The sequence below is a fragment of the Phoenix dactylifera genome, unplaced genomic scaffold (genome assembly GCF_009389715.1).
Source record: "Phoenix dactylifera cultivar Barhee BC4 unplaced genomic scaffold, palm_55x_up_171113_PBpolish2nd_filt_p 000113F, whole genome shotgun sequence".
NCBI classification, from domain to species: Eukaryota; Viridiplantae; Streptophyta; class Magnoliopsida; order Arecales; family Arecaceae; genus Phoenix; species Phoenix dactylifera.
Genome location: NW_024067685.1, coordinates 768,192 through 792,670, shown reverse-complemented (window position 1 = coordinate 792,670; position 24,479 = coordinate 768,192). Strand labels below are relative to the sequence as shown.

At 39.6% G+C, this 24,479-nt stretch overlaps 1 pseudogene across 1 annotated transcript; it reads right to left on the bottom strand.

Moving 5' to 3' along the window:
• Nucleotides 1-904: 904 nt before the first annotated feature.
• Nucleotides 905-7,830, bottom strand: LOC103695798 (annotated as a pseudogene). Its single transcript, XR_003383205.2, has 5 exons — nucleotides 7,404-7,830; nucleotides 1,836-1,977; nucleotides 1,628-1,748; nucleotides 1,419-1,481; nucleotides 905-1,329 (listed from the first exon to the last, which is right to left on the bottom strand). The product of XR_003383205.2 is annotated as a vesicle-associated membrane protein 721-like (transcript).
• Between the last annotated feature and the right edge of the window lie 16,649 nt (nucleotides 7,831-24,479).

The following is a 24,479-nucleotide window of genomic DNA, read 5'->3' as shown; positions in this document are numbered from 1 at the left end:
CAATGGTTGTGTTAATCATCGAAATAACACTATCATCCTCATACAGCACTTTAGAAATATAGCTACCAAACAGTAAATAGCTTTTTATAAAAGCTCTACTTCAAAAAGCTCTACTCCCAACAGCTCTACTTTCAAAGGTTCTACTGCCAATAGCTCCTCCAAATAGAAACTTAAGCCAACATGCAGCCAGGACTACAGCCACGGAGAAATCATGCACCTGAGACAACTTAGCAACACCACGACACTCGAGACCACGAGATCAATCATTCATGAGAAGGAAATCCCGCTGCCGTATATATTTCCTAATAACAATAAAAATAATTTTAAAAGAACTAAAACTTATTAGGAAGTTATATCTAATAAGAAGTTCTAGTAATATAAATTTTTTTTTTCAAATTTTCAAAAAAATGCAGAGAGCCACATTATTTTTGAAAAGATGTGTATGGAACATTTAAACTCCATAGAATATCGTCGTTTTTGAAAAAGAACATATGAGATGTTTAAATTTCTCTAAAACTATCGTAATTTGCGAATCTCAGACCAACTTTTGTCTCCCGACTTGCTATTTACAAAACTTGCTATTCCTATTCCAACTTTCTATTTCATAGCTTTGTTTTCTATAACCTTCCTTCCACATTGGATAAGGTTAAAGTACAACCTGAATTTTTCTCAGATAGGCATTGTATCCTAAGATTAGTATTTCCAAGTTATACCTATGGTGGAGAAATAAGCATCCTTATCGAAAATTTCCCAAAAACGCCTTACCTAATAATTTCTTTGGCCACATTTCTTGTACATACCACAACACCTACATACCAGATGCCAGCACTGCTGCACAATCATCGTCACAACAAAATCTTAGATAGCAGATACTAGCAACCCAGGATACCACATAATGACCAAATCAAATAGAACAAGACCCTCCTGTACTTCTATCACAATAAATACTCCTGTATAGTCTATACATGCACAGATCTGAAATACTCCTGTATAGTCTATACATGCACAGATCTGAAATACATAAGCATTCCCATCACAATTCCAGAGAGACTATGAAATAGGATAGGGTTCATAGGGGAGAACACAACACTAGTCTATCACAAAAGCACCAACGTTTATATAGTACTGGCAGTAAAAGATACTATACCCTCACTCAGAAGGGGAGTGGAGGTGTGCATGGTCTCATGTGCATTTGAAGCCATGACAAACTGACAATATTATGATGAGGATTAGCGCAATGATAATGCCCAAGACAATAAGTTTTATCTTCATATTCTGCAACCACATCTTCCTCCTCATCTTTGTCCCATGTTGCCTGAAATCTTGAGCCTGCACATATGATTGAAGCACACAACCAGCTCCATAACTGGGAACCCACTAAAACAAATCCAAAATCAAACCACATATGATCTACAAACCTGTGAGCGAAGATTCTCTGTCTTGTCAACGAGGAGTTCAATTTTTTCCCCGCGTTCTAGAACCTGCAAAGGATGTGATGTTCACCACTAAAACGTTCAAGAATAATTATCACAAAAACCGAATATACGAGCAATTAAATAAGTGCAGAGGCAAGATAAGTATGGCAGAACTTACTGAAGCTTTTCCAGCAGCAATGTTAAAGACTTACCTTCTCAATGTTTTCCATCATAACTCCTTTGACTTCCGAAACCTCAGCTTTCACTTTTGCCAGCTTGCTGATCTCCTCCGGATGGTCCACACAATACTGCATGTGCTCTTTTAATTTGGGCCTGAAATGTCAGAATTTCAACACTTGGTCATATACACCACAAAACAGAAATCTATAATGTTTTGAACAGCAAGGAACAGAAATCTACCCAAATTCACGGTTGAGGCTGTTAGCTGAAGCAGTTGCAGCTTTTCCCCCACCATATCTTTTCTTAAAGTCTTCCTTAACCCTCTCCAAAAAGGCAATTGGAATTTGCCTGCCAGCTGACTCAACTGCAACCACACAGTATGCTACAAAATCCAAAAACAGGCAACTTAGCTACTCAAAGAGAAAAGACAATAAATTACAAAACTTTTAATCTTTGCAGTACAAGTAGTCCCAGTCAGAATTGGTTAACATCATAATCTTGTCCAAACTGCATATGTTAAATGCTAATTGTTTTACAGTGCTGAACTGCAAACACTATAGAATTTAAGGCTTGAAGTACAGGTTGTAGAAACCTACTGAAAATGTCAAGCACTAACAACAATATTGGAAAGCTTGTTGGGAACTTCAATAATTCTAGAACTTTAAGAAATCAAAAGTAAAAGCAACGGAGCAGAAAGGCAGCTGCAGTTCCAACTACCAAGAAAACAAAATCCAACCCCAATAAGAGAAGAGGCATTCCAACAAGACAAATGTAACTATTACTATTTTTTGAACCCTCCATTTTACTAACAGCATGTTGGAAAAATAGATACATCTACTATATTCTCCTGTTTATTTTTACAAAATACTTTTAACTACACATATCATTCCAAAGACATTGTCAAAACATTCAAGAAGAGTGCCTCCATTAGGCTTGTGAATGTTAAAGAAGAGCAAGGAATGAGCAACAGTAACTGCATGCAAGGCCCAACTTCACCATATTATAACCTGCCTTAAATTTTGAAAGTCAAACTTCTACAAATTTTACCATGAGGTTCCAAGAAAAATGATCGACCTCTTATATCAGATTTTTCTCACTTGCTTTTTGATCTTTATAAGTGTCACCTGTCATATATCAACTTACTGGTGATATCCAAGAAGAATTGTTACAGCATTTTAAAATATTTGCAAAAAAAAGAGAAAAAGCGAGAGAGAAAAGAGATTTTATTGCTCTATTCCTTCACATTCGGTACATGTCAGAGGTTATATATACGCATGTATAAACTTCATATAAAGAAAATAATATAGATTGGTATAGAATCACGCTAACAAAGAAAAATACTATGGGTGGTAAAGGTTGTTACGTGATTCGTAAAGCACTCTAACAAGATCATGCTAACAAAAAAATAATAATATAGGTTGATAGAGGATCACGCTAATAAAGAAAATATTATAGGTGATGCATGTTCTTACGTGATCCCTAAAATTATACTAAAATCCCCCCTCAAACTATCTTGTGCTCGGGTCTTCGAGGACAGGTGGCTACATCCGAGGGTGGTGGCGGCCACAACCTTGCTTCATGCATCGGAGGTCATCAGCCGTGCACTATCCTCTTTCCCTGAGATGGCCAGGGACATCTGAGTCTTTCATCCAGCTGAGTCAGCGACCAGATTTGTCTTCGTGTCCTAAAAGCCCCCACCCCCTTGCTTTCTTAAGGTAAATTTTGATGGTAGTACTACTAAGCATGGTGAGAGAGGGGTGTGGATTTTGTCATCAAAGACCACCGCTCCAGATTTGTGGCAGCTGGCAAACGACAGATTTTCGATACCTCTATCATAGAGCAGAGCTGCGAGCGGCATGAGAAGGCATCTCCTACACGAGGCGTGCTCTGGGTGCAGAGTGCATCCACCTGGAGGGTGACTCGGCCTCTAGAGCAGGTCCGCGAACGACATTTTGAGTCGGACCGGTAGTCCTTGCTCCCTGACATACGGCCGATGGCAGGCGAGTGTGGCTCCTTCAGAGCCACTTATGTTTACCAGAATGCTAATACAGCTGCTGACTGGGTAGCATCCTATGCGACGGAGCACTTAGAAAGTTTTCTTTGGATGAACCAGGCAGATGTTTCCTACTTGTTTAGTCAGCTTCTTATCTTGATTTGAATGGTTATACTCATTTACGTATGGTGTGAGGAGCCGGTGTGCCAAAAAAAAAAAACTCTTATCTATAATGATTCATATTCTATTTTTACTCTCATCTTTCCAAGTATACCAAAGTTTATAACTTGTTTTACCAACTTTCTTTGCTTGTTCTCCTATCCATTTAGCCTCTTTCAGGCAAACTATATTAACACTTCTCCAAGTCATTGCATCCATCAATTTCCATCATTTTCCTATCAACAACCCTATATTCCAAGTTGCTAAAGGTATCCTACGTTCTTGGACTAGCTTCTTCATCCACGGTCATCCATTAAAGTGTGAGAACCCTTACCTACTTCTCACCACATCCGAGAGCAGAAGTGGTGCATTCACTTCTGGAGAATGCCCTCGTTAACCCTTGTTCACTTTCACTATGCTCCGGTTCCAATGCAGGGCAACACTAGTACAATGCAACAACTAAGGTAGCCAAATAATGAATACAAAATCAACCTCAAAAACTTTTGAAAAATATTTTAGGCAAAGTCCTAAACTAACATACGAAATTATGCATAATATGTTGCCAAAAGCAAACAATCCAACATCTCCCCAAATGAAGTATTAGCATCAATCTTGTATGCTAATCAAATGAAAGCCAAGCTAATACTTAACAATATAAAATTTTAATAGAGAAAAGCTCTAACATACTATTTATTCGACCTACAAGGATCAAAAGTCCAATCTTCTATCAAGCTTTCTCCAAAAAGGCAACAAACACAACAAAGCTGAACACAACAAATTTTCTGCTCAACTTGCCTATGAACATCACTTTAAATAAGGTTGTCCTTTTGTGGACACAGCATAATGTTGTCTTATAGCATGATTAGTCCTTTCCACACAAATCATCAAGCTTTCTATTGTTAAATAAGTGCATCAATCTCTAAGCTTTTAGGAACTTTTGCAAAGGAAAGGAGGTTATAGAAATCTTGAACAGTTTGCCTCCTTGACCCATAGCAAAATTAAGCCATCACAAAATGGGTCTACTGAAGCTGCATCCATCTTTCCAGCTCATGACTATGCATTTTCTTCCTCAAAGAATTAAAACTCATCTAATGAGGAGCTAATTATATTTGCTGGTCCAATTTAAGCCATATGTAACAATTAAAAAATCATATAGAATTCTTGAAGCTCCAGGATATTCTGTTGCATTATTCATGTATAAAGGATAATTGTTGAAACTAGATGGCACACACCAACAGGGGATTCAAGACCCACCAACAACTTTAAAAGAAATAATCCAAAAAAAGGAAGATAATGTAAACAAAGAAGACTCTCCAATAAGATAGATTATGCGATACTTTAGCAAAAATGAGCAACTCCTGAAACAAGATTTTAAATCCCGTGGGATGAGACTGTCCCAATTTTTTCATGGAAAGGGATGCACAAGTGTCCCACTTTATCCCAACACTTAGGACAGGAGATATCCCAAGATGTGCTGATCAAGATGCTAGGATAGTAGTGGGACTGTCCTATCCCGACACACAGTATGGTACCCCATCCCAGTGTCCCATGGGATGTCCCACCAGGGCTTGAATCCTTGCCTACGTAGTTTACTAAATCTGACTTATGAAAATGAAGGAAAAGTTTGTCTAGTTATTACAAGAATATGATATCGTACTATTCATGCTAAACATGCCATTTTTTTACTTCCCTACTAGAAGATATTCGGTGCCAATGTTGGTCCAATAAATGGATGACAAAAGATATAGAAAGGTACTTAATGGCAGCCAAGTAATGAATAGGAAAAATATGATAGGAATCCTGATCTGAATTTGGCTAACCCTAAGGGTGTTTCCTGTAAGCTGGGGCCTCAAAAGGACATCCATTTACAACAATGCTTCACATTATATATCAGTTGTAGGACAAAAGGATGGAGGTTACTGACGTCATCCCTACAGTTCTTGCAACCAATTACTATTAATACATACCTAGGGTTCACACAAAAAAAGCATTGATTAGCAAGGTTGCATTTATAAAGCAAAGGTTCAATTTGTCACTTGAATTGCAATTTTAATAACCCAGTGTCACTATTGCATGTTTACAGTAAACCAAATAGAAATCAGAGGAATATCAGTACAATGATATAGAAGCTTGCCTTGCATATGCAAGACAGGTTAGATATCAAGCATTATTGTTTTTTATCATAATTTTTCATTTTGTAAATAGAATAACAGTTTGGTTTGCTTCATCTAATGGCAAAGTAACCAATAACTTTGAAGACCTGAAAGCATCAAAAACCAAAGGAATCCTGGAAAATTATTACCAAGTCTAAGCATGAAATGTACAATAATCTATTTAACAAGATAAACTCAGAAGAAGAAGAAGATGACAAGAACATATAAAATGAATTCTGGAAGGCTAGAGATATGGATGAAAGTAGGAGCATGAACAAAAGTGACTCAATAAAACAACAGGTTCGAATTTATATTCCTTTACTATGCATTCCTTCATTTCATGCCCCAACAATAGAGTGCCAATTCTGATTCTTTATTTTCAATTTCCATTTCATTCTGATTTTTGTCCCAAATTTTAATTCTTGCAAACCAAATATCCATTGTTCAGGAGATGCATTACTGCTAAGACACAATATGCACTACATATATGTCTGGTCAACTTCACACGACTCATTTGTCACCAGTAATATATCTAATATATGGTCCAATAGGAAAAACTCAGTGATCCAGCAAAACTATCTTTAGGTAAGCTTTACTCTAGACTTCAGAAGTAATATTAAAAGGAGGCAAGACTTTGCCTCTCATCTACAGGCTATAATAGAAATCTGCAATTCAGATAGACATCTCAAATCAAACCCATTGTAATGTGCTGCATGAAACTCGTACCAAAGGGGGAAAAGGTTACATAGCATGCATCAGTCCTCATGAACTTCAGTCCTCAATGATGTGGTCGTAAATACACAATAACAACTATTCTCTTTGGTAGCTCCTTCTTCGGTGAGGCCAAGCTAAATACAGCCCATCAAATATATATATGTATCAAGTGCATACATGCATGCATGCATGCATACATATATTAAATATGCTAAGTATTGACAAGTATAGCTAATATGCGATTTCTAAGAAACGAAGGAGATCATCATCCAATCTGTTCTCCGGACATCAGAAATCATACCATATTAATTTTGAAATGAAAAAAAGGAAAGAAACGAAAAATATGTAGTCCATCCCAAATTCTAGATATCATAAATCCTACCATATTAATTTCGAAATTTCTAGATATCACAAATCATACCATATTAATTTCGAAATGGGAGAAGAAAAAAACAGAGCATTTGGTCCATCCCAAATTTATAACTTTGGATCTAATAACAACGTGATAATCCAATATCAGCCAAAACACGTCATTTCCCTCAATCATGATCCTAAAATGCTAATAAACCAAATTTACCAAATCTAAACCCCAATCCCGGAAAAGGAAACCAAAAAAACGAATTCTATCTGATCCCACCCCAAATTTGTGCAAATAACAAGTAAAAACAAGCATTTAACCATACAGATCCGAGGATCGGAGGCTCGGAGCCAAAAATCACACCAAGAAACGAAATCCATTAGATGGGGAAACGAGGGCGAGGAGGGAGATCGATCGGGAGGGAGACTCACTGAATCCGTCCTCGACGAGGAAGTTGAAGGTGTGGCTGTCGCAGTTGTAGGTGAACTTGTTATTGCTGGCTGGGAGCTTCTGGAGGCATTGGGAGGCGATGCTGGTGAAGTTGCCGGTGAATTCCGTGTACTCCGCCAGGATCACCGCCCCCCGGGCCACGAAGCTGTAGATCAGCGTCTGCTGCCCCATCTCCCAAACCCTAACCCTCACCCTAAGCCTTACTCTAATCCCAGAATTCTTGGAATCACGGCGCGAGAGAGAGGAAGGAAGGAGAGGGGTGGGATACGGAATGGGACAAGAGGGAGGAGCGTCTCCTCTTTTCTCTTTCTTCGGACGGAGAGAAAGGAGTCGGCGAGGAAATAATTTCAAATTTATTTATTTATGCTGGGTTAAATTTTTGAGGCGGTAAAATGGAAAGCGGAGGCCTTCGGTAGCATCGGAGGCAAGCTGGGTGCATATATATATATATATATATATATATATATATATATATATATATATATATATATATATATATATTAAGATATTTGACATTCCGGTCTTGGAGCGGAGCTGAGCTGATAGCGGTATGGGCCTAGGTTATGCTCGGCAAGTGCTAAAAGCTAATGCGGTACAGCCTATGGGAAATTTGGCCACACTCATTGATGGGTTCAACGAACTGTTAGTGGTGCGGGAGGCCTTCCAAACTATGCATGTCTACAGAGAGGCTAACGGAGTTATGAATTAGGTGTGCCTCGTACGTGCCAATCACTCAAGAGTCAAGAGACACACTTTGGGTTAGAAAGAATGAGCTACCTAGTGCGCTTCAGGATGTATTCTATTTTGATTTTTTTGGATATATCTGTACTAAAATTGTTTGAATCATCCATTTCAGAAAAAAAAAATATATATTCAAAATATAATAAATTTTGATTAATATTTGATGTCACGTATTTTGCAATTATCCAAGCACGAATTTGAGGTCACAATTTTCTATTTTGTAAAATTTATTTGTCTAATAATTGGTGTAAAATTGTATTAATTTCAATCACCGGATAATTTCTAGTTGGGCATTAACTTCCAGAAAGAACTGAATTATAAAGAGATCTTATCTGAAATGCAATAAATTTTGACCGATATTTGATGACTCATATTTTGCAGTCACCCAACACAAGCTTGAAATGAATTTTTTTTTTGCCATATAAACTTATCTAAGGATATAAGCCTTCTGATAACAGATTCATGGCTGGATAAAACTTTATCTAATTTTTTTCATAAACATATTACTATAAGAGGGCGTTTGGTATGGAGTGATCGGCCTAGGATCAAGGGTTGTTGGTGGAGGCCTGAAGGGCCGAGTCATTCCTGCCGCTTGCCAGCGTGGATGCCTGGTGTTTCTGGCATGTGGGTCATACGTGGCGGAGGCCGGCTGGGTGTCGATCAAGTCGACTCGACGCGCTTTGCGCTACAAGGGCCCCTGGACGGTTGAGGTATTAGAGTAGCGCCTTCACTAACAGCAATTGCTTTTAGTGTAATGGTAAGCGCTCGGTCCTACAATTGGTATCAGAGCCATGAGGTCTCGAATTCGAGACCCAGGCATCGCGCTGGGGGGGGATTGTTGGCGGAGGCTTGAAGGGCCGAGTCAGTCCTGCCGCTTGCCAGCGTAGATGCCTCATGTCTCTGGCGTGTGGGTCACACGTGGCGGAGGCCGACTAGGTGTCGGTCGAGTCGACTCAAGGCGCTTTACGCTACAAGGGCCCCTGGATGGTTGAGGTATTAGAGTAGCGCCTTCACTAACAGCAATTGCTTTTGGTGTAATGGTAAGCACTCGGTCCTACAAGAGTGATGTGGGTGGAAGTGATGAGATCACCGTGTTTGGTTGCGCCACGGTGATCCTACGTGGTGGTGATCCTAAATCACTTCCACTTCTCAAATCACCGCCCAACTCGGTGATGGGATACTCATCCTTGAGTTCGGAAATCCAAGATCACTCCAGGGCAGTAATCCTGAGTTGAAAGTTAAATGTAAAAATATCCCTCAATTTAGCAGAAAAATTGATATATCAATATACCATCAATATACTATGTCAATGTTATATATATATATAATTGTTGCCCAGAAGACAACCTAAGAGGGGGGTGAATTGGATTTTAATTAAATTTAGACTATTTAATTTACTTATGAAAGTTTTCTTGATTTTAAACAAATGCAATTAAACAATTTATAAGAAAGCAGTAAAGAACCAAAGAAAGACAAACCACAATACAAACATACAGAATTTTATAGTGGTTCGGAGCCAACTCTTGCTCCTACGTCTACTCCCCAAGCTTTTCTTGGGAGTTCACTATAATCCTCAGATTACAACCCAGTCCGATTCACGGGCTTAGACTATGCCTTCTCTTTGATTCAATCCCCTGATTAAATCAAGTAACAAGAAGTAGTTGAAAAGTATTTAAGACAATTACTAGTTTCTTGAAAAGCAAATAAAACAATATAAACTGAATCGTAAAGGGAAGAAGCCTTTAAACAGAATCCGCTGATGTAAGACTTGACTTCTCCTTTACTTGACCCTCTCTTGAATGCTCTGGTGGTTGAGGATCACTTGAATGAGCTTTGAATGAAAAGAGAACTCGGATTTCTCTAGGATTGCAATAACTCTTTCACTTTGCTTTGAATAGCTCTAACTTTTCTTTGGTAGGTGATTTTCTTGAATGCTCCCAATGGAACGTGTATTCTCTGTTCAAAAACACTTGGGTTCATCTCTTTTATCACTTCTCCCAGAGAACTAGCCGTTAGAGAGGGAAATAGAGCCATTCTGACATTTCTGGGCGTCCTGACACACTATTCGTTGGGATTCGAGTCGTCTCGCCAGTCTTCGAGTCGGCTCGGCTGAGATAGGAGTCGGCTCGAGTTTGTCTGGAGTCGACTCGAGATTGGGCTCTCCAAAAATGGTTCTCTGTCGACTCTTGTAAGAGTCGGTTCGTCAATGTCGGGAGTCGACTCACCCTTGACTTCTTTAAAAATAAATTTTTTGCTCTTTTTTGGGAGACGGCTCATGGAGTTATGGAGACGGCTTGTTCGTCCTTTCCTGTCTAACTAAAAATTATGCTAAACAGATCATTGTTAGAACCGACAAACAAAGTTTAAATTAATTTAACTCTTACCTGTTCTACTCGAAGAATAGCGGTTGTAAGAGGTCGATCCACAGGGAGGCGATTGGAGTTGCATAAAAATTAAAATGTTCACTCGGATTTGAAATCGATTTTTTTTTAATGATAAAAGAAAAACATTACGTTGGGGATGTGGAATGATTTTTAACTTGAAATTAACGGAAAGACAGTTACTTAAATTCGAAAAGCATTTATATATTTAATGGAAAAGAAAAGCCTTGGCATAAATTAAAATGATTGAAAAACAGTGCTAAGAAGATCAAAAGCCTAGAACATAAATTGCATAAAAGAAAATTTAATGTATTGCATCAAAGAAGAATTAAAAGATTGCATAAAAAAAACGAAAATTAAACTGAACCTAGAACAAGGATTTCATAAAAGAAAATTGATGGATTTCATAAAAAGAAAACTGATTACAAATAAAAATGGCAAATAGAGACCTAATACTCCTTCTACTTTGCAAATAAAATAAAGAAAATAAAACAAAAACAAATCTCTTCTCTCTCTCTCTCTCTCCCACGGTGGAAAATACTAATCCCCTCTTCTTCTTCTTTTTTTTCTTTCTTCTTCCCAAAAGAAATAGAGTACTCCCCTATTCCCTCTCCTTTGAACCAGCCGAGCCCTCTCCTCTCTTGGCCTCCACCCCCAACCGAGCTCTCCCCTCTTTGTTTCTCCTCCCCTCTTCTTATAGGCCCTTGGAGATGCGGTAGAGGCTGGATCAGCTCCGGAAGAGACGCGGACGGCTGACAATACGCGGAGTGAGGATGATAGTGTTATTTTGATGATTAACAAGCAATTATCTAGAGTATGTTATAAGTTAAATTGATACTTCATTTATAAGACTATTACTCTCAGGATATTTGTATAAATTGATATAGATACATTTCATTGTTTATTTGAATGAATCTAACCTTGAGATGCAGCAAAGTGTGAATTGAGTCGACCCAAAGGATGATTGGGTCGACCCCGGCACATCAAGAAATCATTTGGCACACTTCTGCAAAAATGGCACAGATGAACAGTGAGTTGGGTCGACCCAAGGAAAGCATGAGTCGACCCAAACATCAAGATCCTCAAAACAAGACAGAACAATGGTTCTCTGGATTCACTGAGAGGGTCGACCCAAGAAGTAGTTGAGTCGACCCAAGCTTGAGTCGACCCAAACCCTGAGAGGGTCGACCCAAAGGCAAGATAGAAAAGAAGACAGAAAATGGTTCTCTGGAATTACTGAGAGGGTCGACCCAAGAAGAAGTTGAGTTGACCCAAGTGAACTTTGAGTCGACCCAAAGAATGGTTGGGTCGACCCAAGGGAAGGAAAGCTGAATTTCAAGTTTCTGTGTTTTCTGAGAGGGTCGACCCAAGGAATGTTTGAGTCGACCCAAGTGAAAGTTGGGTCGACCCAAGGACAGGTTGAGCCGACCCAAACACGGGCTGAAGCATAACGGCTAGTTCTGCAGATGTACTTTTTGTCCTTCCCAAAGTCAGTAACGGCTAGTTTTTGAATTCTAACCATTGGGGCTTGTCCAATGGATGTAGGAGACTATTTAAAGTGGCACTATTCATCAGATAGAACAACTTTTGAATGGAATATCAAAGAGTACACAAGAAAACAAAAGTGCCCTAATCTTCTTCATCCAAGTGCTTCATTCAAGAATCAAAGAAAGGGGTTGAGCAGATTCAAAGAGTCATCAAGAGCTCCATCCTCCCTTGTAGAGTGAAGCATCCTTGACAAAGAAGAGAGAAGCCACTTCAAAGCGATAAATATTTTCTATACTCTTCTTTGTAGTTTATATTGTTTCATTTGCTCATTTAGGAGTTTAAATCTTCTTTCTTTATTTATTAAACAACTTGTAAAGGTTGGTTGGTGAGCCCGGAAAACCAACGGAGTAGGTTGATTGGTGAACCCGAAAAACCAATTGTAAAGGTTCGTTGGTGAGCCCGTAAAACCAACAAAGGTTTTTGGTGAACCCGGAAAACCAAAGTGTAAAGGTTCGTTGGTGAGCCCGTAAAACCAACAAAGGTTTTTGGATTGTGAGCCCGGAAAACAATCCAACTGTAATCCGCGAGATTATAGTGAATTCCCAAGGGGTCGCTTGGGGAGTGGACGTAGGTGCTAAGGAGAGCACCGAACCACTATACTTTGTGTTGTTTGTGTTGTGATTTGCTTTAGCTTACTAACCATCCATTTGACTTGAGTAAGATAGTTTAAATTTAAAAGAAACCAATTCACCCCCCCTTCTTGGCTTGTCACCTTGGGCAACAAGTGGTATCAGAGCAAGGTGCTCTAATAGTACTCATTGATCTCACAATCAAGAGTTAAAGATCATGACAACCCAAGTGGGATGTTCTATGAGTGAGGGGCAATCCACAAATAGACCACCTCTATTTAATGGCACAAACTACACATATTGGAAAGCTAGAATGAGGATATTCATTCAAGCTTCAGACTATGAACTATGGCAAATCATCACTAGAGGACCTCACACACCCACACTTAACATAGAGGGCACTATCATACCCAAACCAGAAATGGATTGGAATGAAAGTAATAGAAGATTAGCACAGTTAAATGCAAAAGCTATAAATATACTTTACTGCTCATTAGATGTAAATGAATTTAATAGAATATCTACTTGCACTACTGCCAAAGAAATTTGGGACAGACTTGAGGTCACACATGAAGGGACCAATCAAGTTAAGGAGTCAAAGATAAACATATTAGTACATAAGTATGAATTGTTTAAAATGGAATCTACTGAGTCCATAACTGATATGTTTACTCGTTTTACTGACATTATAAATGGGCTAAAGAGTTTAGAAAAGTCTTACTCTAACTCTGATTTGGTGCGAAAAATTCTCAGGTCTCTACCAAGAAATTGGGAGGCCAAGGTAACCGCTATTCAAGAAGCAAAGGACCTCAACACACTGCAGTTAGAGGAGCTTCTAGGATCACTCATGACCCATGAGTTGACAATGAGGCAAAATTCAGAAGATGAGGTCAAGAGAAGAAAGCCCATTGCCCTAAAAACTACCACCTCTAAACAACTAACTGAATCAGAAGATTCAGATGATGATGAAGAAATCGATGAAGAAGGGATGGCTGTGCTTGGGAGAAAATTCAGAAAATTTATGAGAGGTAAGAATAGGTTCCATAAAAAGAAACCCTTCCTTAAAGGTAACTCAAGCAAAGAAAAGGGTAAGGACAAAGAAAAGGAAAAAGAAACTCCCATTTGCTATGAGTGTAACAAACCCGGGCATTATAAGATAGATTGCCCAGATTTGAAGTGGATGGCAAGAAAGTTGAAAAAGAAGAATTTCATGGCTGAATGGAGTGAAAGTGAGGAATCAAGTTCGGAGGAGGAAGATCATCAAGAGACGGCCCAAATGTGTCATATGGCCAATGACGATGAGGTAGATTCTGAACTTGACTGTGATTTTACTGTTGATGAATTACATGATGCATTCTTAGAACTCATGGAAGAACATAAGAAACTAATTAATAGAAATAAAGTTCTAAAAGAAGAAAATCAATCTCTTATTAAGGACAAGTTAAAACTGTCTCATACCTGTGAAACTTTGAGTAGGAAACTTACAAATGAAACCAAGGATCTAATTGCGGAAAATATCAAGCTAAAAGAAGATGCTGAAAAATATAAATCCTTGGTAGATAAATTTACACTTAGTTCTACCAAATTAAATATGATTCTTGATATCCAAAAAGCTGTATATGATAAGGCTGGTTTAGGATATAGAACAAATAGGAAACAAAAATTCTTAAAGAACATTTTTGTAAAAGCTAAAAGTGAAAATATTACTTGTTATTGCTGCAATAAGTTAGGACATAGAGCATATGAATGTAACTTTAGAAAGTCCAGTCAAAACAAATCAAGTTATAATCAAAAGATTAAATTCAAGAAAGTTTGGGTTCCAAAAGGAACATGGAGTACTAACCCTAAAGGACCCAACTTAGTTTGGGTACCTAAAGTTTCTTCTTGATCTTGATTGCAGGTGTGTCTTACAGCTGATAAAGTGGAAAAACGATGGTATCTAGATAGCGGCTGTTCAAGACACATGACCGGTGACGTAGATCAATTTGTCACCTTGGAATCAAAGAAAGGTGGAGTAGTAACCTATGGAGACAATGATAAAGGGCATATCATTGGAAAGTGTTGCCCAAATAGACAACCCAAGAGGGGGGGGGGGGGGGTGAATTGGGTTTTAAAAGAATTTAGCTATTTAAAACGTTGTGGATGACTAATTAATGCTTTACCCAGATGATTAATTAATTGCTATGTGCTGTGAATGAAATGAGAGTAAAGGAAAGAGACAAACAATCACAAACACAAGGATTTTATAGTGGTTCGGAGCTAACCTTTGCTCCTACGTCCACTCCCCAAGTCTCACTTGGAAATTCACTATAACCCCTTGGATTACAGCCGGTTGTTTTACAAGCTCACAACCAAACTTGTTGTTTTACGAGCTCACAACGAACTCGGTCGGTTTTCCCAGGCTCACCGACTAGAACCACCCCGATTGTTTTCCCGGGATCACAATCGAACCCTTACACACGTTGGTTTTACACTCGGCTCACCAACCAACCTCAAGACTCTTGATTCAATCCCCCGATTGAATCAAGCAAAGACAAGTTGTAAATAAAAGGGACAAACAGAAAACAAAGCTTCTCAAAAGCAGATAAGCAACAATATAAACAGAAGAGAAGTTAGAAGCCCTCAAACACGTTTGAGTTGGAGTTGAGTAGGGCTTCTCGAACTTCGGGTCTCCTCTTGAATGTGTGATCGACTTGAATGCAGGAGGAGGCTTCCTTAAATGCTGGGAAGAGGAGGTTGGATGGAGTTAATGTCGCTCTTCCCTCTTTTCCGTTGAAGAACAGATTGCAGAGATTGAATGCTTGATTTCTTTGAGTGGAATCGTTGTTCTCTGCCTTGCTACAGTCCTCTGAGGCTATTTAAGCCATCCCCCACGGAAACTAGCCGTTAGAGACCTTTTTCTGCCCGTTCTGCACACTCTGCACAACCTGACAATATGTCCGTTGGTGGGTCGGAGTCGACTCGCGCGATCAGGAGTCGACTCGGCTGTAGCAGGAGTCGACTCAAGCTTTTCTGGAGTCGACTCGGCAACTGTTCCGGATTTGAATTAAAGTAGCCTCTTCGACTGGGAGTCGACTCGCCAACTTCTGGAGCTGACTTGGCTTTTTCGGAGTCGGCTCATCCCATGAAGTCCGTGGATCTATTTTTGAATTTGGTCCACTCGAGTCGACTCGACAATCCTGGGAGTCGACTCGGCGCTCAGAGCCCGAACTCCCGATCTACTGTCTTTTGGCTCGTCCAGTCTTGGAGTCGACTCGAACTGTTCCGGAGTCGACTCGGCTCTCAGTTTCCGAAACTTAGTCTTCTGTGTTTTTAGTGAAGCGCTGCCTTGGAGTCGACTTGAGCTGTCTGGGAGTCGACTCGAATATCAGAGACAGCAAATTGGTCTTCTGTCTTCTTTGGGGTCGCGGTGTCTCGGAGTCGACTCGTGCAATGCGGGAGTCGACTCGAATCTCAGAGTCCAAAAACTGTCCTCTGACTTTTTCTTTGTGTACCGCTGAGAGTCGACTCTCGCTTTCTTTGGAGTCGACCTGCCAATCCTTGGAGTCGACTCGCGTTCCACAGGAGTCGACTCGAATCTCAGGGTCGAAAACCGCTCTCTGACTTTTCTGCTTGTAACTCCTTGGAGTCGACTCATACTTCTCCGGAGTCGACTCGGTAAACATCGGAGTCGACTCGCGCACTTCAGGAGTCGACTCGCTGACAGGTTTTAAGTTGATTCCTTCTGTCTGTCTGTCTGTTCTCAGTCGGAGTCGACTCATAATGATCCGGAGTCGACTCGAGCCCGTGCCAGTGATCCTGATACGCTTGGAGTCGACTCGTAATATCCTGGAGTCGACTCGAGTCTCAGACTTTGGTTCAAACTGACTTCTTAACTTATCCAAAATATCTTGAACCAAGTCTAGAGACACTTAGACAAGATTTTCACTGAAACACTCAATTGAATTCATTAGTAGACAAAAGATATACTCAAATGCTTTGAGCTCATCAAAATCAAATAGGGTTTTAATCAATCACTCCACAATCTCCCCCTTTTTGATGATGACAAAACATTGAGTATATGTAAAGTGAATTGCTCAATAAACAAGGAAATAAAATCCATAAATGAATTCAAATGTCTGGTAATTTAATTTATCCGAGCTTGAAAGGTGTGAAACAGTAAATTTTGGAGTTAAAGCACTCCCTTTCATTTGGAATTATATAAGCCTTCATATCATTCAATCAATTGTTTGGCTTATATATAATTAATGATTTAGCTTTCTTAAAAATTCAGATTCTTCCCCTCAACATATGCATTCTACTATGTTTTGATTCTCTGAATTTCCTTTTGGTATATTGAAGTTTTTGAATTTTAAATTTTGGTATTTAGAGGGAAAATCTGTCAATTTGTTCTTGATTTGGATTCAGCTAATCTCCGAATATCCCTTGAATAGATTCTGGAGATTACTCCATTAGGAGCCCCAACAGAGAGATAATGAGCCTCGAGGTACCAAATCTACTAAGAACAAATGTTTGTGTGTTTTTTAAAATTTTTTTTTCTTTTTAATGATTTTCATTGATTCCTTTTACATATTTTATACATATTTCTCTCCCTTTTTGTCATCGTATCAAAAAAAGGAGGTAAGCAGAACATACAATCAATCATAAATCAAATTGCACAGAAATGAAGATAAGATGTCTACTCATTGTATTGATGTGGATGTGAATACATTTGAGAATACAATAAGTAAAGCAAAACAGTACATGTCAAAATAAAATACAAAAAGCAGCTACGGTCTCCTCGAGGATGTAGCTCCTCCTCTCGAGGATGTGGCTCCCCCTCTCGAGGATGTATCTCCTCCTCTCGAGGATGTATCTCCTCCTCTCGAGGATGTGGCTCCCCGAGGCATGCGCTCCACGAGTGATTGGACCGCATTGGTGACGTTCTCTAACTGACGAATGATGGCCTGGATGGCCCTGCTCTGTGTCGTATCGAGCTCGATCACCGACTTCTGCAGTTGGTCCAGCTTGTCGATGAGCACATTCGACAAGCGCTCGGCCCCCTCGGTAGTGGTGTGCATGTCACGTCCTATGTCATCCCGCATCTGTCGAGTGGTGCTCGTGACCTCACTCATGCTATGGAACTGGGCCTGGATCAAGGTCCTCATGTTGTAGATCTCTTCCCGCACATGAGCCGTCATGTCAGTCACGGCCGTCAGGGAAGGGACCAACGCTGAAGATGGAGCGGGAGAGGGAGCAGGCACTGAACCTCGGAGCTCCCGAAGCAGATCCTCTCGCAGGTCTCTAACAATCTCCTGCCGCAACTTCCGGAGCTGCTCAGGAGCGATGCGGACCTCCATGGGTGGTGGAGCTGAGGAGGAGGGTCCGGCTGAGGTGGTAGGAGCAGAGGTGAAGGGAATGTCAGGGTAGTCAGAATCTGGCTCTGGACTGGAGGAAGGTCTGGTGGTATGTGTGGAGGTGGAAGACTTCCTAACCCATGTCCCCGCTACTTTCCGAAACCCCATCCTGTGTAGGGTCCCCACTCGCATGCGATCTGTCCATCGCAATACCTTAGAGGGTTCCCCCTCAGGAATGGGAATCTCGTACTCCCTAAACAAAAGAGTGAATAACATGCCGTATGGGAGAGTGAGCCTAGGTCTATCTAGGGGCTCACACAGATACCTATACATCATCTTGGGAAAGTTGATTGGGGTATCCTGGAGAATGTAGAACATGAGAGCTAGGTCTCTCTCATTTACAAAATCAAATCTCCCTGTCTTAGGGAACAAGGACCTAGACAGAATGCTCAGGAGGATCCGCACCTCAACTGGAAGTGAGCTAGCGGAAACCTCGTCTAAGGGGGACTGAGGAGGATAACCTAGTATGGCCATAAGGGCCTCAGTCCTATCCTCGGGGTGTGTGGGAGCCACCCCGACTTGTGGTAGATGGAGGATGTGGGCAATGATATCCTCCGAAATAAACAATGGGACACCGGCTACCGTGCCCTCGATACCCCCATCTCCCCTATGGACGGTACCGTAAAACTCTCTAATAAGGCCTGGGTATGTGGGGAGATCTAAAGTGAGGAAATACTCTAAGCCCTGGACACGCAATCTCTCACCTATGGTGAAGCCCTCCCGGGAGAGATAGTCGAAATCGACGTATCTCTCGGTGGAGACCGCCTTCCCGGCGCACGGCCTCGCGGGAACCGCCCTTGGCGGGGAACGAGCCGGAGGTTGTGGCCTCGCGGGATCGTGCCGAGCCTTGGAACGCCTCTCGGGACCGGCCTCGGGTCGGGACCTCTTCCGGACAACAGCTTTACGAGGCATAGTGACCTAGAATGGGGAAAATCCCTAATGGACGGTGAAAGATCGATGGAAAAGGCTTGGGGACGACCGGGGACGACCTAGGAGTCGGCTCTAGGGCTTGTGAACAGTGGCGACGGAGAATAGAAATGTTTTCGAAACGACGAAGTTAGGGTTAAAAAGTCGGATCCCGACTGCGAGTCGACTCCTCTGAGTCGCGAGTCGACTCGACCTCGAGTCGACTCCAAAGTATGCGCGAGTCGACTCCCCCTTACGAGCCGACTCTAAAACTTACTCGAGTCGTCTCGAACTTTGGCACGCACCTAAAAATCATGCTATGTTCGTGCCGAATGAGGGAAAATCACTAACTTATGATCTGATTTGATGATCATTGTAAAGATATTCTATATTAACCACAATCTAATCATCAAAATCAATGAACTAGTGGAAAATACCACTAGGATGGATCAATCACTCCTAATCCCCTCCTAAGCACACTAAATCTCTCTTCACTTAGGGGTTTTGTAAAAATGTCAGCTAATTGATCATCAGTGCAAACAAATTGTAGTGTCACATCACCATTCAGTACATGATCTCTTATGAAGTGATGTCTTATCTCAATATGTTTGGTTCTTGAATGCTGAATTAGATTTTTAGTTAGATTAATGGCACTTGTATTATCACAATTAATGGGTATTTTATCTTGTTTAATGCCATAATCTTCTAATTGTTGTTTGATCCATAAGATTTGAGCACAACAACTCCCGGCTGCAACATATTCAGCTTCAGCAGTAGATAATGCAACCGAGTTTTGTTTCTTGCTAAACCATGAGATTAAGTTTTCACCTAGAAATTGACAAGACCCGCTGGTGCTTTTTCTATCAAGTTTACATCCAGCAAAGTCTGAATCTGTGTATCCTATTAAGTTTAGGCTAGATTCTTTAGAATACCATAACCCTATATTCTTTGTTCCTATTAGGTATTTAAAGATTCTCTTTACTGCAATTAGATGTGATTCCTTAGGATTAGCCTGATATCTAGCACACACGCAAACACTAAACATGATATCAGGTCTACTTGCAGTAAGATACAATAAAGATCCTATCATACCTCTATATAGTTTCTGATCTACAGATTTACCTGATTCATCTTGGTCTAATTTGCATGATGAGCTCATGGGGGTGCTGATTGACTTGTTTCCCTCCATATCAAACTTCTTGAGCATCTCCTTGATATATTTGGCTTGATTGATGAAGATGCCTCCTTCAGACTGTTTGATTTGAAGCCCGAGGAAGTAGTTTAGCTCTCCCATCATGCTCATCTCAAATTCACTCTGCATCAAATCAGCAAATTCTTCGCAGAGGCGATTGTTAGTAGCACCGAAAATGATATCATCAACATAAATCTGTACTAATAGCATATCTTGGTTTTTCTTCTTTAGAAACAGTGTTGTATCTACATTTCCCCTAGAAAACTCATGTTCTAATAGAAATTTGCTAAGCCTCTCATACCATGCTCTTGGTGCTTGTTTCAAACCATAAAGTGCTTTGTTCAATTTATAAACATGATTAGGGTATTGATGATTTTCAAAACCAGAAGGTTGTTCTACATATACCTCCTCATTAATATACCCATTTAAAAATGCACTTTTTACATCCATTTGAAATAATTTGAAGTCCTTAGAGCATGCAAATGCTAGCAAAAGTCTAATTGCTTCAAGTCTAGCTACCGGGGCAAAGGTTTCATCAAAATCTATACCTTCTTCTTGATTATAACCCTTTGCTACTAATCTAGCCTTATTCCTTATTACAGTACCATTTTCATCAAGTTTATTTTTATAAATCCATTTGGTACCTATAATTGAATATTCAGTAGGTCTTTCAACTAGATTCCATACTTTGTTTCTAGTAAATTGGTTTAATTCTTCTTGCATTGCATTTATCCAATTTACATCTTTTTCAGCTTCTTCTATGTGTTTGGGCTCAAAATGAGAAACAAAAGCTAGATGATTATTTAAGTTCCTAAGGGATGCCCTAGTCCTAATAGGTTGAGATGGATCATCTAGAATTAATTCCTTAGGATGCCCGTGAGCATACCTCCAAGCTTTAGTTAGTCCATGATCCACAATAGCCTCTTGGCTTGATGATGCACCTTCAATTAATTTTTGATTATCATCTTGTAATGTCATCTCATCTATCTTTTCTTCAAGAATTTCAGCATCATCATCAAAATTAACTCTCTTGCTAGAAGAGATGTCACTAGAATCATCAAATACAACATGTATAGATTCTTCTATAACTAGGGTTCTTTTATTAAAGACTCTATAGGCTTTACTAGTTGTAGAGTAACCTAAGAATATGCCCTCATCAGATTTAGAGTCAAATTTACCTAGATTATCTTTTCCATTGTTATGAACAAAACACCTACATCCAAAAACATGAAAGTAGTTTACCTTTGGTTTTCTGTTTTTTCAAAGTTCATAAGGTGTTTTCTTTATAATGGGTCTCAATAGAACTCTATTTAATATATGACAAGAAGTATTAATGGCTTCTCCCCAAAAGTATTTAGGGAGGTTACTTTCACATAACATAGTTCTAGCCATTTCCTCTAGAGTTCTATTTTTCCTCTCCACAACTCCATTTTGTTGTGGTGTCCTAGGTGCAGAGAAATTATGGGTTATCCCCTTTTTACTACAAAACTCATCAAATAACTGATTTTCAAATTCAGTTCCATGGTCACTTCTAATGGCTATGACTGAAGAATCTCTAGCATTTGTTACTTCCTTATGGAACTTTCTAAAAACTGAAAAAGCTTGATCTTTATGTGCTAGGAACATAACCCATGTGTATCTAGAATAATCATCTACAATGACTAGACCATATTTATTTCCACCTAGACTAGTGGTTCTAGTTGGTCCAAATAGGTCCATGTGTAGTAGTTCTAGAGGTCTAGAGGTAGAGACACACTTTATAGATTTAAATGAGTTCCTAGATTGTTTGCCAAATTGACATGCTTCACATATTTTATTCTTTTCAAATTTTAATTTTGGCAAACCTATCACGGAATCTCTTTTAACTAGTTTGGTTATTGTGTCCATGCTTGCATGACCTAACTTACGGTGCCATAACCAACTAGCATCATTATCCTTAGTTTCATTAACAACTAAACATTGGTTATGTTTGGCAAGAGCTTCAAGGTCTACAACATACACATTCCCACGTCTAATTCCTTTAAAAACTAAACTATTGTCATTTGGGTTTGTTATAATGCATAGTGATGGTTTAAACATAACATCATAACCTTTATCACATAATTGACTAATGCTTAATAAGTTATGCTTAAGACCATCAACATATCTAACATTATCAATAAAAGTAGAAGGGATAATTTGAACTTTACCAATACCAATGATGTGACCTTGGTTGTTGTCTCCAAAAGTCACAGCACCTCCCTTCTTAGCTTCAAGGGTGAAAAATTGATCCTTGTCACCCGTCATGTGCCTTGAGCAGCCACTATCCAAGTACCAGCAATTTTTGTTGACCTTGGCTGCAAGACACTCCTACACAAGCAGATCATATAATCTTAGGTACCCAAGTTTTCTTGGGTCCTTCATGGTTAGTCATATTGGTTCCTTTTGGAACCCATACCTTTTTAATTTTTCTTTTAGTTTTCCTTTTCCTATAGTTAAATACATTTGCCTTATGTCCTACAGTTCCACAACAAAAGCAGATTACTTTCTTAGTTTTGCTTTCTCCAGCTTTAACAAAAGAGTTACTAAGAAGTTTTTGCTTATTTTTAGGTTTATATCCTAAACCCGCTCTATTCAATACCGCTCGTTGACTATTAAGTATCATATTCAATTTTTCTGAACTATATGTAAATTTTTCAACCAAAGGTTTGTATTTTTCAAGTTCTTTAGTTAGTGTTTGATTTTCTGCTTTTAGATCATTTAGTTCTTTTGTGAGATCCTTGTTTAAGATTTGTTTATGTTTTTTAGGTTCTAATGTTTCTTTATTCAGCCTTTCATTTTCTTTAGTTAAGGTATTAGTCTTTTGAGTTAAAAGTTGGTTGCTTGTCTTAAGTTCTATATTTTCTTTGGTGATTAATTCCTTATCCTTAACTAATTTATCGTATTTATGTAGGTATGATTGATTAGCTATTTTTAGTTCTTTATTCTTAAGATTTATGGCCTTATATTCTATCATTAATTCATTAAATGCATCATAAAGTTCATCAAATGTAAAATCTAGATGCGATTCGGACGTTACCTCATTTTCATTGGCCATGAAGCAGAGATTGGCCTTTTCTTCTTGTTCATCATCCGATGATGATGATGATGAGTCCGAGTCCGATAGGGTGGTGACGAGAGCTTTCTTCTTCTTGTATTTGCTCCCTTTCTTTAGTAAGGGAAACTCAGCTCGAATGTGCCCCGGTTTCTTGCACTCATAACACCCAATCCCCTCACTTTCCCTTTCCTTACCTTTATCCTTGCGGTAGGAATTTGAGGGGCCTCTCCTTTGATGATAGGACTTCTTGTGGTTGATGAATTTTCTGAACTTGCGCACAAGAAGAGCCTCACCATCATCTCCCTCAAGCTCTTCTTCTTCACTGCTGCTGCTGCAAGACAAGTCTTTGTTAGATGAAGTAGATTTAAGAGCTATTACCTTTTTCTTATGGGAGGACTCTTCTTTGCTGTGCTGCTTCATTGTTAGCTCGTGGGTCATTAGGGATCCAAGGAGCTCTTCAAGTGGAAGCTTGTTCAAGTCCTTAGCTTCTTGGATTGCCGTCACCTTGGCTTCCCATGACCTTGGTAGACAGCGAAGAATTTTCCTGACAAGATCACTGTTAGTATAATTTTTGCCAAGGCTTTTTAGGCCATTGACAATGTCAGTAAACCTAGTGAACATGCATGTGATTGTTTCATTAGAATCCATTTTAAATAGTTCATACTTATGAACCAAAATATTTATTTTGGATTCTTTGACTTGATTCGTGCCCTCATGGGTCACTTCAAGTCTGTCCCAAATCTCTTTTGCAGAATTGCAAGTTGAGACCCTATTGAATTCATTTCTATCTAAGGCACAGTAAAGCACATTCATAGCTTTAGAATTTAGTTGTGCCTTTCTCATGTCATGCTCATCCCAATCCTTTTCTAGTTTGGGTACAGTGACACCCTCTACATATATGGATGGGATGTATGGCCCATTTACTACAATGGTCCACATCTCATAATCTTGGGCTTGGATGAATATTCTCATCCTAGCCTTCCAATATGAGTAGTCGGATCCATTAAAGAATGGGGGTCTTTGGGTGGACTGACCCTCAATGTGGAAAGATCCAAATGGGGTTGTCATTTTGATCTTTGACTCTTAGGGTAGAAGAGTTTAGGCTCTGATACCACTTGTTACCCAGATAGACAACCCAAGAGGGGGGGGGGGGGGGGTGAATTGGGTTTTAAAAGAATTTAGCTATTTAAAACGTTGTGGATGACTAATTAATGCTTTACCCAGATGATTAATTAATTGCTATGTGCT